This window comes from Haliaeetus leucocephalus, unplaced genomic scaffold (genome assembly GCF_000737465.1).
Source record: "Haliaeetus leucocephalus isolate CR32 unplaced genomic scaffold, Haliaeetus_leucocephalus-4.0 Scaffold136, whole genome shotgun sequence".
Lineage (NCBI taxonomy): Eukaryota > Metazoa > Chordata > Aves > Accipitriformes > Accipitridae > Haliaeetus > Haliaeetus leucocephalus.
Window position 1 is genome coordinate 1,470,457 of NW_010972572.1, and position 12,435 is coordinate 1,482,891.

Here is a 12,435-nt window from a genome sequence, read left to right on the forward strand (position 1 = left end):
CCTCTTTCTTCCGCTGTGTATATGTCCGAAGGGGCCGGGCGGTGGGGTGGGGGGGGGGGGGGGGGGGGAGAGCGACAAAGCCCTGTAATGAAAAGGAGAGGAGATTTTCAGCGCTGGCATCCTGCTGGGAGCGATCTGCACTCCTCCTGGGCAGCAGGTGGGAGCTTCGCCATTGTCCCTAATGGTTATTAGCCAGCGATGAGCAGGACAAATGTGGGGTCACCTCTCCTGCTGGCAGGGCAGCAGTTGCAGGGTTTAAAGCCCCTAGGAGAGGAAGAAATGACATGGTTAGTACCTACAGCTCAGGATGTGACCTGCTCGGTTTTAAATGATCTGTTACACTTTGGGGGAGGGAGAGCTAGGGACTGCTAGAGCAAGTTGAATTCAAAATATATTGCATACTTGAATTAAATGCAATCAGAGACATTCACTGATATCATAATGGCTCTTGAATAATCAGCACAAGACATAGCACTGGGCTATTGACTATTTAAAGCAAGATCCAGCAAGAGAGAGATTGCAGCGGGCTGCATTTGGTGAGGGATGTTTTTTGTTTGCGATGCCATGTGCTGATTCTCGATGAAGATTTAAAGCAAAGGATGTAAACCAGGAAGCTTTTACATTTCCAATTAAATTTGCTTGCTTCTTACTGTTCATGTTCAATTTATAAAAAGAGACATGTCTTCCTGGGTTCCTGTGCTGCTTACGGATTTGCCTCATCCCGCCTCTCCGATGTGCTTGTCTACTGCATCTCGCCCCCTCCCTGCTCCTCTTGGCCTCCTCTTTCTTTCTGCTCTCAGAGCACTCCACAGTTGGGGGTTGATCTTTCTCTTGTGCCCATTTAACTAGAACAGCTCTCCCTTCTCTCCCATGAGCCACTTCCTCGCCTCAGGTCGCCCCTTAAAAACTACTGATTTGCTTTTCTCCCTGCCAGTGCTAAATGCTACATTATTACACCTTCCTCTGCTACTTTAAATTTCCATTTTTTTTGCCTTGTCATTACCAGCCTGCATGGATTTGTACCTTATTGCTATTAAATTTCAGGGCTTTTTCAGATTTAACTTTGTCTCCCTGTGTAGTTTGCCCTGTCTGGGAGTTACTGACCCAGACGTGTGCAGTAAAGTGTACCGGCTGTGTTAATAGCCGTGCAACCCCGCTCACCCGGGGATCTCCGAGCACTTTGCAAACAGGAGTTGAGGCTCAGGGTCTCCCGTGAGAGTGAGTGAGTTGGGTTCCAGCTGGATGAGCCAAAGCGTGGGCTGTGCAAATGTCTTGGTCAGATGGGGTCGGCGGCAGGAATGGAGATGCGCGGAGCTCCCAGCTGCCTCATGCCACAGCCAGTGAGCGGGGCTCCTCTTTCTGCTGCTGCAAAGCATTTTGTGGTACTTTCTTCAAAGGATTTGTATGAAACTAAATTGTATTGTATCGGATTAGGGCTCCAGAAGTTTACTATTTGCAGTATAGCATACATCTGCTCCCACAGTAATCTCCCCTTGGATGGGATGCACATTTATTCTGTGAGCTGCTTCAACAGGAAAATAAATGTGCCCATATCAGTGTGTTATTGAGGGAGTAAAGGGATGCAGCTGGTCCTAAGCTCATTCAGCAAACCTGCGCTGTGACTTACAACTCTGTTCTGTGCACACTGTGCCATTGGCTCTTCACAGCGCTGCCTATTAATGTAAGGGTTTATAAGTAGGTTCAGTCAGGGCAAGATTCCTGTCTAACACTTGGTGCTTTCCAAACCCTGCAGTAAATCCCCTTCTGAATGGAGCACTGTGCTGGCTTTTCAAGGCTGGGGAGAAGGGAGAATTGAAAGGTTTGCCTTTGCATTCTGCACAGCTCGCCTGACGCAGACATGTAAACCACAGGAGGTTTGCGCTTGTGTTTTCCCAGCTCATTTCCCATAGCCTGAGAAGTGATCCCTGAGTGTCAGGTGGCGTGAAGGCCACTTTCCATGTAGAGTAAAGCAAAAGAAACCAGTCTGCTCCTCTGTGGCTAGCTCTATTTTATCCTTTTAAGTGTTGCTTACACAGAAATGGAAATGACTGTCCCCCAGTTACCAATTTGGAGTTGGATGGCATCTCTCTGATGCCGAGCTTCATTTCAGGAACTTTCCATGTGAGGGCTGAGGAACCTTTCAGAACTGCTGGGATGGCAGGGTTGTCATTTCCCTCGATAGACTTTTGATCCATCTCCAAAATGTATCTTTCCCCATGCACTGGGGAAAACAAAATGCCAAGATGGTTCCTCTTGGCAGCTCCCGGCTTCAAAGAGACTTCTTATGCCTGGTAGATATGCCTGGCCTGGTAGATCTGGCCAAGAGGCCGTGAGAGGCTGTAAGGTGGCTTCCAGCGGGTGGAAAGGTTCCGTGTTGACAGCCCTGAGGGGATGAGAAGACTTGCTTAAAATACTGAGGATTTTGCAGTACTAAAAGTTGGGTTCTCTGTTTTGGTTTGAGGGGTTCAGCCACAAGCATAGTCAAGCTTTTCCTTGGATTCACGAGGAGCAGAATTTCCTTTTTCTGTATTTAAATGAAAGCTTAGAGTCCAGCCTGGCCTCAGGAGTCTGGGGGGCTCAGAGGCTTTAAGAAAAAGTGCCAATAGCGTAGAAGTTGTCAAGACAACCGTACACCAAGTTACGATTATCTGAGGCGTACTCATAGCAGGCAGGAATGGAGATTAAAGATGCACTCACTTTGCAAAGGTTTGGCTAACTGCAAGACAAATAACCTGCAAACTCAGGACTTGGAGTATTCATGCTTATTTACTGTTTTCCAGATGTAATCTGTGGTCCGCGGGACACCCTAACGAGGCTTGTTTCTTCTCTCCTGTATGCAATAGTGTCAATCGGAAATAAATTCATTAAAAACAGTGGCAATGCACTGCGGGAGACTGGGCATGAGTAGGAATGAACGTGAACCATGGGGATGTTGTGAAGGAATTTGGTTAGATTTGGGATGAGGCTTAAAATGGGGGGGTGGGGGGGTGTCAAGTTTAATAAAAATAAAAAAATCAAATCCCTAATCCCTATGCTGTGAAGTGCTCGGGTGGCTGCAGCACCTGTATGCTCCTGAGGAGTCCCAGTAGTCACAGCATGAATATCGCAGTGAAAAACAGGCTGCAAAAATCAACATCCAGCACTTCAAGAGGTCTACGAAAAAAGAGACTCTAAAGAAAATACAGAAAATACTAGGGAACACCTTTTCATGGCAATGTACTTAAAATACCACTCTGACCCCAGGGAAATGTATAATAGCATTTTAAGACAGTTCTTTGAGAGCAAACATTGAATTTGCCCTTGTGTATTAAATCAGCACGTAAACAAATGCTGTTTCTGTGAAATGGGGGTGGCAGAAGATGGTGCAGAGCTGTCAGTAGCCCCGTGGTGTGTGCGAAGGGGATATGAATTCTCCCTGGGTCCTTGCAGCAACCAGATGGTGCCCTGAAGCCTAAAATTTGTTTGCCCTTCCTTTGATTTCCTAAACCCCTTTGCTGGTGTTAGTGATCCTAAAATTACCACTATTCAGTTTTACTGCTTGGTTTACAGATGAGCCAAACCCCACACCCAAGCACCCATCCGCTTTCTCCAGAATTAAAATCCCGATCTGAATTCACGTTTTTTTCCCAGCAAGCCTGATCTTTACCAGCAAGCCTGGCTCCAGCAGGAGCTCCCCGCTTTAAATGCTATTAAAACTTTGCAATGCTCTGAATCCGGGGCTGAATTTTCCAGTGCCGTCTCCTACGGGTGCTGTTGCCGGAGGGGTGGAGCTGCCCTGGCCGGGTGCTGCTGCAGGCCTACCCTGCCCTGGTGGGTCCCTCCGTGGCTCGTCCGACAGCAGCAGCTGCAGGCATGGGCTGGGGCCCTCGTCCCCAACGCAGAGCCAGAGCGGTCTGAGGCATCGTCGGGGCTTGCAGGAGCGGTCTGCGCCGGCCGGTTTGGCTGTGCGTGATGCAAAGTGCTGTTGAACACTCGCACGCGTGTCCTTTACGCCTTCCTCTGCTTTATTTCTCCTGTCTACGGCGGAGTGGAGCTTGAGAGTAATGCTCAGCTTTTACCCAGTGATTTTTCATCCGTGGGTTTCAGGGCTCTGTAAAGACTGATCGCCGTCTCCCTTTGAGGACGGCAGTGACAGCTCTGGCCACGTGGAAAGTCCGTGAGAGTGCCCGCACTAAAACACTAGATCCTCAGTCCTGAGCCTTGTCATGGGCTGAGCGTTGCTGTGACTTGTGGTGGTCTCAACTGCCTCTTCCCTGCTCCCGTGTTCCCTTCTGTCACTCCACTGCGCTATATAAATAACTTGATGGGAAGCAGGCAGACCACCTGCAAGCTGCAGCACGCTGAGCCCTTCTGCTGAGGGGGTAATAAGGCAGAGCAGACATATGAACTTTTAAAAGGCTGCCTGGCAGAAAAAGCCAATGGAGGAAAGGCAAAAAAACCCCTCCAATAAATTCCGCAATTCATACTGTCTTAAAAACTTATAGTGATTTAGGCTTTTGTTAAAAATTCCACCTCTTGATCTTCAAAACTCTAGCTAATGATGGAAAAGAAAAATCCAAAACCACAGGCCTCTACAGAGTTTTATATATTTTATAATAAAATAACTTTCCCATGACTTCCATCATAATATTTTTTAAAAAACAGCAAGACTGACTTTTCATTGCTGGAGTGGAGTTTTCTGTTTTAATAGGCTACAGCTGAAGCAGGTTCAAAAGGCCAGGGTTTTGGAGCGGGGGCAGAAGGAGTTAACTTCTTCACGCCCCTGCGGAGTGCCTGGACCAGCAACAACTTCGGCTTGTCAAGTTGGGGGAATTTCTGCAAATGAACTTTGCAAAGAATTATGCAGGGCTTGGCATTACAGTATTACACACTCGCCTGTTCTCAATCACTCACTGGAACTTATTTTGTAGTTAACCTCCATAAAGGACTGTACAACTGAGCAAAGGCCTGTCACACACACATTATTTAGAAGCCCTTATTATTATTTTATTGCTAGTCCTTGACAGCTGAGGAAAAGCCAAGCGCTTTAATCTTTCTTTCCCTTTAGTTTACAGTGTAAGAGCTGCATGTAAGATGGATTTGATTAATATGTAACAGAGATGCAATTCTCTGTAAAATGTGCTGTACTTTAGAACCCTGGAAAACAAACTGCATCACAATGGCTTAAATCTCAGTCCATTGTATTATATAGACATCATAAATAATAGAGAGCAGGCAGATATTGCTGCAGGCTTCATCTACATAACACATCTGAGCTCTCTATAATGTGTTCAACTTGTCACTTTTAGTACAGAAGAGAGGCAATAAAGCTAACAGCTGACTAAACCACATCAGCCTTGCTTCCACTTCCAGGGTGGTGAATGCTCATTAAGCAATCTTAGCTGTGACTTTTAAAATCCATAACTCTTACAAATGTAAAAAAGTTGCCACAAAAGATTAAGCGCAAAATACATGTCAAAGCATTAATTTTCTGCGCATAGATTCCAACCACCGCAAACCTCAAATATTTCTCTCTCTTTTGTTTTATATATGCTTTTGGTTAAAACAGACCTTCATAAAAAATATTTGTTTCTATCTGGGGCAGAACATACCTATGTGATTGTAGTAAGTGAAGGAAAATTGTATTTCATGCAGCTAGAACAGGCTGCACTTCTGCAGCCCAGCAGGATTTTCACTTGGCATAAATGTTGGCATGTCAGCTGAGATATCATGGATGAAATTAGTCCCTGGGCAGAGTTCAAGTGTGGCTTGACCAAGACCGAGGTGTTCCCTCCCACGGCTTAGAATGGGGGTAGACCCTGCGTTGGAGGCAGGGCCAGAAGGAAGCTGAGAAACCAGAGAAGTATTGGATTGGCATGAGCTAAAGGTTGGGCACAAAGCACAAAGACTAGGCCAAGAGCTAGGGAGCCAACTGCTTTATCCTACGAGACAGTCTAGTACCAAAGGCAGGATCAGGAACGTGAGGTGCGAAGGATAAATGGGCAGCCAAGTGCCTGCAGAGCTGCAGTTGCTGGCTGATGGGATTTCTTGGGGCACCCGTGGGACAAACTCTGTTTGCAAAGCCACACTCAAGGTGCAGGTGTTGCCCCTAGTGACGCACTCTGTGCCCCAGAGACTTTCTGCCTCTGCCTACCCCTCTGATACCAGCTGTCAGATTGGCCCCTGTGGCTCCTGTGGATGCATACGTTATCCTTTAAATACTCCAGAGGCTGCTGGGTGGCTAGGACTCCGGTGGCAGTGTTCCAGCGCTCCTGTTCGGAGATCAGCCAGGCTCCTGGAGGCAAACTGCTACCTTCAGATCACCCTGAACTCCAACCAGATGAAAGGGAAAAGTAAACAGAAGTAGGTATTTACAGTAAGCAGGAGACAAATGTTTAGGAAAGTCATAGGTGAAGAAATAAAGAAAAAAATTCACATAGGTTATTGTCACGAGGGTTGGAGGGTCTCTGCTGGTGTCCAGTAGCCGAGAGGTGCTCTCCCAGGAGCAAGCACAGGAGAAGGATTTTTCCAGTGCCAGGGGGTAACCAGGAGAGAACTCGGACAACCCGGGGGCTCCAAAGGGTTTTGTCACAATCTGGTTGTGAGAAAACCCCAACGCGGGCTCAGAGGGCACTCCTGTCCTTAACCCCAGCTCAGTTAGGGTTTATCAGGCAGTCAGTCTCTAGGAAAGCTGAGGCTTAAAGTGAGAAATAAGTAATATATAGGCTTTGCTTTGGTTCTTTGCACAAAGGAATTTCATCTTATGACAAAAACAATTTGCTTCTAATTATGGGGGAAACATTTGAAAGGCAAAAAATGCAACTTGGAAAGCCTAATTCCCCCTTGCACTAGGGTGGGTGCCAAGCTGTCCTATTCAAACTCTCTGGTTTTGTAGCACTGAGACAAAGCCCAGATTTAGAATAGGAAAGACCTGAAAGGAGACCCCCTTTACCTCCAATTTCCCATCAGATATGAAGTTTTGCTGGGGGTTTTTTCAGCAAAACTAGTGGTGTCACATACGATCTGGGATAGAGGTCTCGGTGGGACTAAACTGAAAGGGCTGTGAGAGGCGTCGTTGAGAGGTTGCGGGATGGAAGTAACATGGGGAGATGCTTCCAGTGTAGCCAAGAAGCTGACAAGCCTTTCAGCAGCCACCTTCCCATCACATCGCTGTGGCCCGTTGTTAATCATGTATAACTCGCGGGATTGCATGGGCACCAGCATCCTTTCAAAAAGAGGGTACAGAATTGAACAGGCAGCTTTATGTCTTATTAACACGCCCTTTTCTGGAAATCATGCAATTTCAATGTCTTATCTTTTACATCTTAAAGCAAAACAGTAATACCTAAGGCTGATTGTTCTTGAATTCTTCTAGTGTGCTGTAGTCCCCTCCTCCCCTCTAATGGCACCTGGGACTCTCAGAGGGTGTGATGCTGTCACACAAAAAGTCTTTAAGAATCTTTCACTCCAGGCTGACATCCCCACAGGATGCATTTTAGCAGTTTCAGAAGCTTTTCTTTCCCATGGGGTTATTAAATGTCTGTCTTGCATATGGACCGGTATTCGCAGCATTCATTTCAGATTTAAATCGGTTTTAAAGTTCTGTGTTAGGTGGTAAAGAAAATGCAGTACTATTTAGAGGCTGCGGTCATGGGAGCAAAATTGGGAGTGATGTGACAGCTAGGAGCCCTTGAAGAAACAGAGGTGAGGAAAGGGAAAGGACTGTCCCAGCAGTGTCATTCTGCTACTGAGGAAAATTATAAAAATGCCATCCTGTAGGCCTTTTACATTTTGGCAGGGTGCTAGAGAAGACAGTGTAAGGTACTGGTCTGTGCTGGCTATACAGCCAAGGAAGGAATAGGACTATACAGTCCGGTAGGTCAAGTCTGTCTTTCATGCCTAAAATAAAAAAAAACTTCTCTTTTTTTGGTATATATAAGCTAATTCTTTTATTGGGACATAAAAATAACCTTATTTTTCTTCTTTCTTTCCACTCTGTACATGAATATCATGTTAGTGAGGGTGTTGAAGAAGGGTTGGTTTATTAGCTTGAAAGAAACTGGAATAGAAAAAAATTGGAGGACAAGAAGGTGGACAAAAAACTAGAAGATACAGAACCAATGTGCTCTTCAGAAAAAGAAGGTATTCATTCACATTCTCCAGTTTCTTCAGGATCTGTCTATATTTCAATGTCTTGCCATATGTTGGAATGACAGCAAAGTTTACCCTTAATATTTTTCAAGGCACTTCAATGTTAAAATGATAGATAGACTTCACACATGCTCTCAACACGCTGCGTTAGTGTGAACGCGGAGGATATAGAGGCTGAGCGAGTCTGTTAGTCCTTTTTTTCCCTCGTTGCTCTGTGCTTGTATTCTTATCTTTGCCATCCATTGTATCCCAGTGTGCATTAGTGAACACTGATGCTCTGAAATGAAGATGTTTAGGTTGGTTTGTGTGTTTGTTTTCTGTTTTTCCACTGTTTGCCACAGGGATTAGATTTGAACTCGTCCCATGGTGGTATGGAGAGCAGTGCCTTCAAAAACGCACACCATTTCACTTAACTCTCCTTTGGAGGCCATCCAGAAGGAGCGTGTTACAATGGACGCACCAAGGGAAGAACAAAGCCTGTTAGCTTTCCCATCCACAGGGTAATTGATGTGTTAGGGTTGGTACAAGATTAGCCTGACTGTAACATTTAAATAGCCAGTCTACAGATCAGTTGCATTTGAAAGAACTTTGAAGGGGAAGCATGCCAAGAGATTTTTTTGTCGGGGCTGGCTAGCAGCTCTGCAGGAAGATCAGAATCAGCCTTCCGCGTTGCACGCCTGATACCTGGCTTACCCTCCTCTTTATTACTATTGATCTGAAAGAGAAAATGTTTTAGCAATTCTGGACAGCTAATCAGTATCATGTGATTCCCATCTATGCGCGCCCGCGAAGGACAGCGTGTGGGAGCGTGTCTGTGCTCTGCCTGCTGGGGGATAAATAGAAGCCTTCAGTCTCCCAGGCTGTCAATCCAGCAGCTTTTGCTAAGTGCTACCTTCCAGCCTAACACACAGCACTACTGTTCAGAGGCAGAGCGAAACAAGCTTCTGAGCATCCGTTGTACAAGGGTGCTGTCTCTCAGCTTCCCGGAGGCTCCTGGCAGAGCCATTTTTGCACCGGGCAGTGCAACAAACTGCCTGCAAATAAATAAAGCAACTTGCAAACAGCAGCGATGGGGAAAAAAATGGTGCGATAACATTTGCGAGTGAATAATGTCGCTGGGGCGAATGGGATCTGACAGGAATCTTAGCTCAGCAGCAGCTACTGAACTCTTTACGGCACAGCCAGATGGCCTGGTGCAACAACAGCCTTTCAGAATTAATAACTGCTTCTCTGGAGGGAGAGGTTCGTTCAGGAACCATTTCGCATTTCGGCAGGAGTATTTTTATTTTTTTTTCGTAGTGCTTAGTGGCCGCTTTGCTCTGGGTGAGATGTCAGCCGTGCTCAAAGGGGGGTTGAAAAAAAAGGAGAGATTCTCTGCCTCCCTCTCCACTTTCTTCTCTTCCCCCACTCTCCCTCTGCGCAGCCTTCCCTCTGCCTTTGGCTTCAAACATTGCAGCTTTTAATCTAGAAATTATGGTAACTTGTATGTGCATTTTGAGAGTATATCATTGCTGCAGTTAATTAACAGTTATTAGCGTTAGCGTACTGTGCTGTATTATATGTCACAAATCATCGAGTCTCCCTGTGCAGTTACAGCAATTAAGAACTCCATCACACCTTCTGTATAGTCATTTGGTTCTCTTCCAGGTCTTTTCAAAACTGGAAATTGCTAATCAAATCATTTCTGCTCTGTGCCTCGGTATCGTTTATTCCATTCCTAATGATGTGCGACTTTTTTTTCTTTGGCCGTTAACAGAGGCATCCGTGCGTCTAACCCATTTCACACCACCGTCATGCTTTAGAGAGGCGATAATGAACTTGCAGGAGGAAGTGTAGGCTTTGGTGGTTCTCCCCCCCCTTCTTCTTTTTCTTTTTTTTTTTTTTTTTTTTTTTTAAACCAATGTCTTTCCTGCTGTTGGGTGATTGAATTTTGAAACTGTAAAATGCATTGACAGACTTACAAACCCAACTTGCCAGAGCTGTAGCTATCACAGTTTAGCTTCAATTCAGAGCTCAGTGAGATTCCTGCCTGATCAATTTGTCATCCCTCTAAATGGAAACTAATTACTTCCTAGGGAAAGATTGCAGGCAAGTATCACCCTTTGCATCAGCAGCCTTCTGCAGTGAGGTGGAAGCAAAGTCCAAAGGGTTTTAACTAACAGAGGATAGCATAAAGCACTTCATTTCTTATCCCTTTCCTTACTCCTGTCAGGGAGAGTTTATTTTATTCATGCTCTCAATAAAATTGCCTTCACATTTGCTTGGGTCGCATGTCAAGGGCATATTTTGCTTTTCAGGTCAGCTGCATGTGAACATCATGATTCTCACAAGGATGTTTGATGTCATCTGAATACTAAGTCCTTTCTCTTATCCAGAGATTTACGATTCCGTACATGTTAAGGTCCAAGACATCCTCCTCTGTGTTTCTGTGGCTGTTACAGCTTTCCTTGGAGTGTTCCAGTAGCGTCTGTGCCATGGCTGAGTGCACTGCGCTGCACCACAGTGTCAGGTGGACTTGGGAAAACTTTGTTGTAGAGTCACAGTTCTGGACTTAAATACTTTTAGGCATTGTGTATTGGAGAGGAACCATCCTGCAAGCTGTTAGGAACACTGTAAGTGAAGGTGGTCATTACTTGAGCTTTTGGGGATCTGCTGACCGCTCAGCAATCCCACCATTGCTCACCAAACAACCATAACCAAGGAATGCAGCCATCTGCTTCTTGATCCAGCTCGTCCATTGACTTCTCTTTGCCTTGACATGTTGTTCTGTAAAGTATATACAGTATAACTTGACCCTCATTGCAAGATTTTCTGAGGATTTTATAGTGTTAACAAAATTCATCGGAAAGGTGTGAGTGTAAAGCAATAGCTATTATCTGGCAATAGCTATTATCTGCTGCAGGCAGGAAGAGCTCAGTTCAGAAAGCAAAAGCATCTCCCATAGCTAATTACTTACTTCAGGATGTAGGTGCCTCTCCACTCATCACCCCTTGCGATGGCCACCTCTGTAAGCAGCACGGCCCCCACAGCCTCAGCCTTCTTCTTGTTCTGGTTTTGGCTCTCCAAATATTTTCAACAGACAACACAACTGAAATTAAGACTGAACTTCCTAATTAATTCTCTTTGGTTTACTTCAGTTGTAGTTATGCAGCCATAAATGTTGTAGAAGTAGAGTTTTGTAGGAAAAACGCATTGTAGAATAAAGTTAAACTGAACATGGTGAGCCTTCCTGATGGCGAGGGGACAATTTTTTGAAAGAAAAATCTGCAGAAAGCTTTAAATACAAAGTTGACATCCTTGGCTTAAGAAATCTCAAAGCAATCAGTGGCAGGAAGCAGAGAGCGTGTTGAGAGGAGTGTCCCAGCATGCTTGTTCTTACACTATTCCCTAGATACCTAACTCTGGCTTTTCTCGGAGACTTTTGGTCTGTTGTAGTAGAACTGTTCTTGTGTTGTGAGGAACATACCCAAATTTCCTTATGATCAAGAGTCACAGGACACACCACATACCTGGAGAGGGCCGGGAGTGATTCACTACTGGGAGATGGCAGTGGCTTCCAAAGAGGTCCATGTTGTGCAATGGTGGGGGGATGAGTGTGGTCAAAGGGAGCAGTGGGATGGGGAGTCCCTGTTAAGCGACTTCTTCGCACAGCCGTTTTACCCACGCAACCTCTGATGCCCACGTGCCGTAGCCCTGGGAGCTGCTTGCAACCTAAACACGGCTCAGCCAGTGGCCCTGCATGCTCTCAGAGCCGATTGTCCTGTCGTCGTGCTTTTTCGACGTGCAAATACAATAGAGTCGTGGTCTGTGGCAAAGGTCTTAGATGCAGATTGCTACAGATCATTCCAGTTATGAGATATTAATTTGCCACTCTGAAGAAAGGTGTTAGCTCATTCTGTGCGTTGCTGAAATTAGGGTGGAATTTGAGTCAGACTTGTCTGACAGTTTCCTCCTCAGGTTAATTCTTCGGTACGTGAGATGTGAGAGGTCTGGGACTTGCATCTAGAAAGTGGTTTGTGTCATAAATAGCTGGAAGTGCAAGGAAGAAAAAGAGGCTTTGCTAAATGACAAACTTCAAATGGATGGAGGTTACAAGTGCTGGGACCCTCTGCTGCTTGGGGAACTGGTTAGCTGACAATGAACACGCTCGTTTGTTGTTACTTTTATTTCAGAAATGTAATGACATGAAGGGCCAGAGACTTGTCTGGTTTTCACTTTTTTTTCTAATGAACCATCACAGTTGGGAAGGAAAAGTGGGGTTTTTTACTCCCCCCCCCCCCCCCACCACAACAACTAAGATCCACT

General features: G+C 45.6%; 1 protein-coding gene across 1 annotated transcript in view; it reads left to right on the plus strand.

Moving 5' to 3' along the window:
* Positions 1-12,435, plus strand: part of AUTS2 (autism susceptibility candidate 2) — an 802,063-nt gene that overhangs the window by 686,715 nt on the left and 102,913 nt on the right.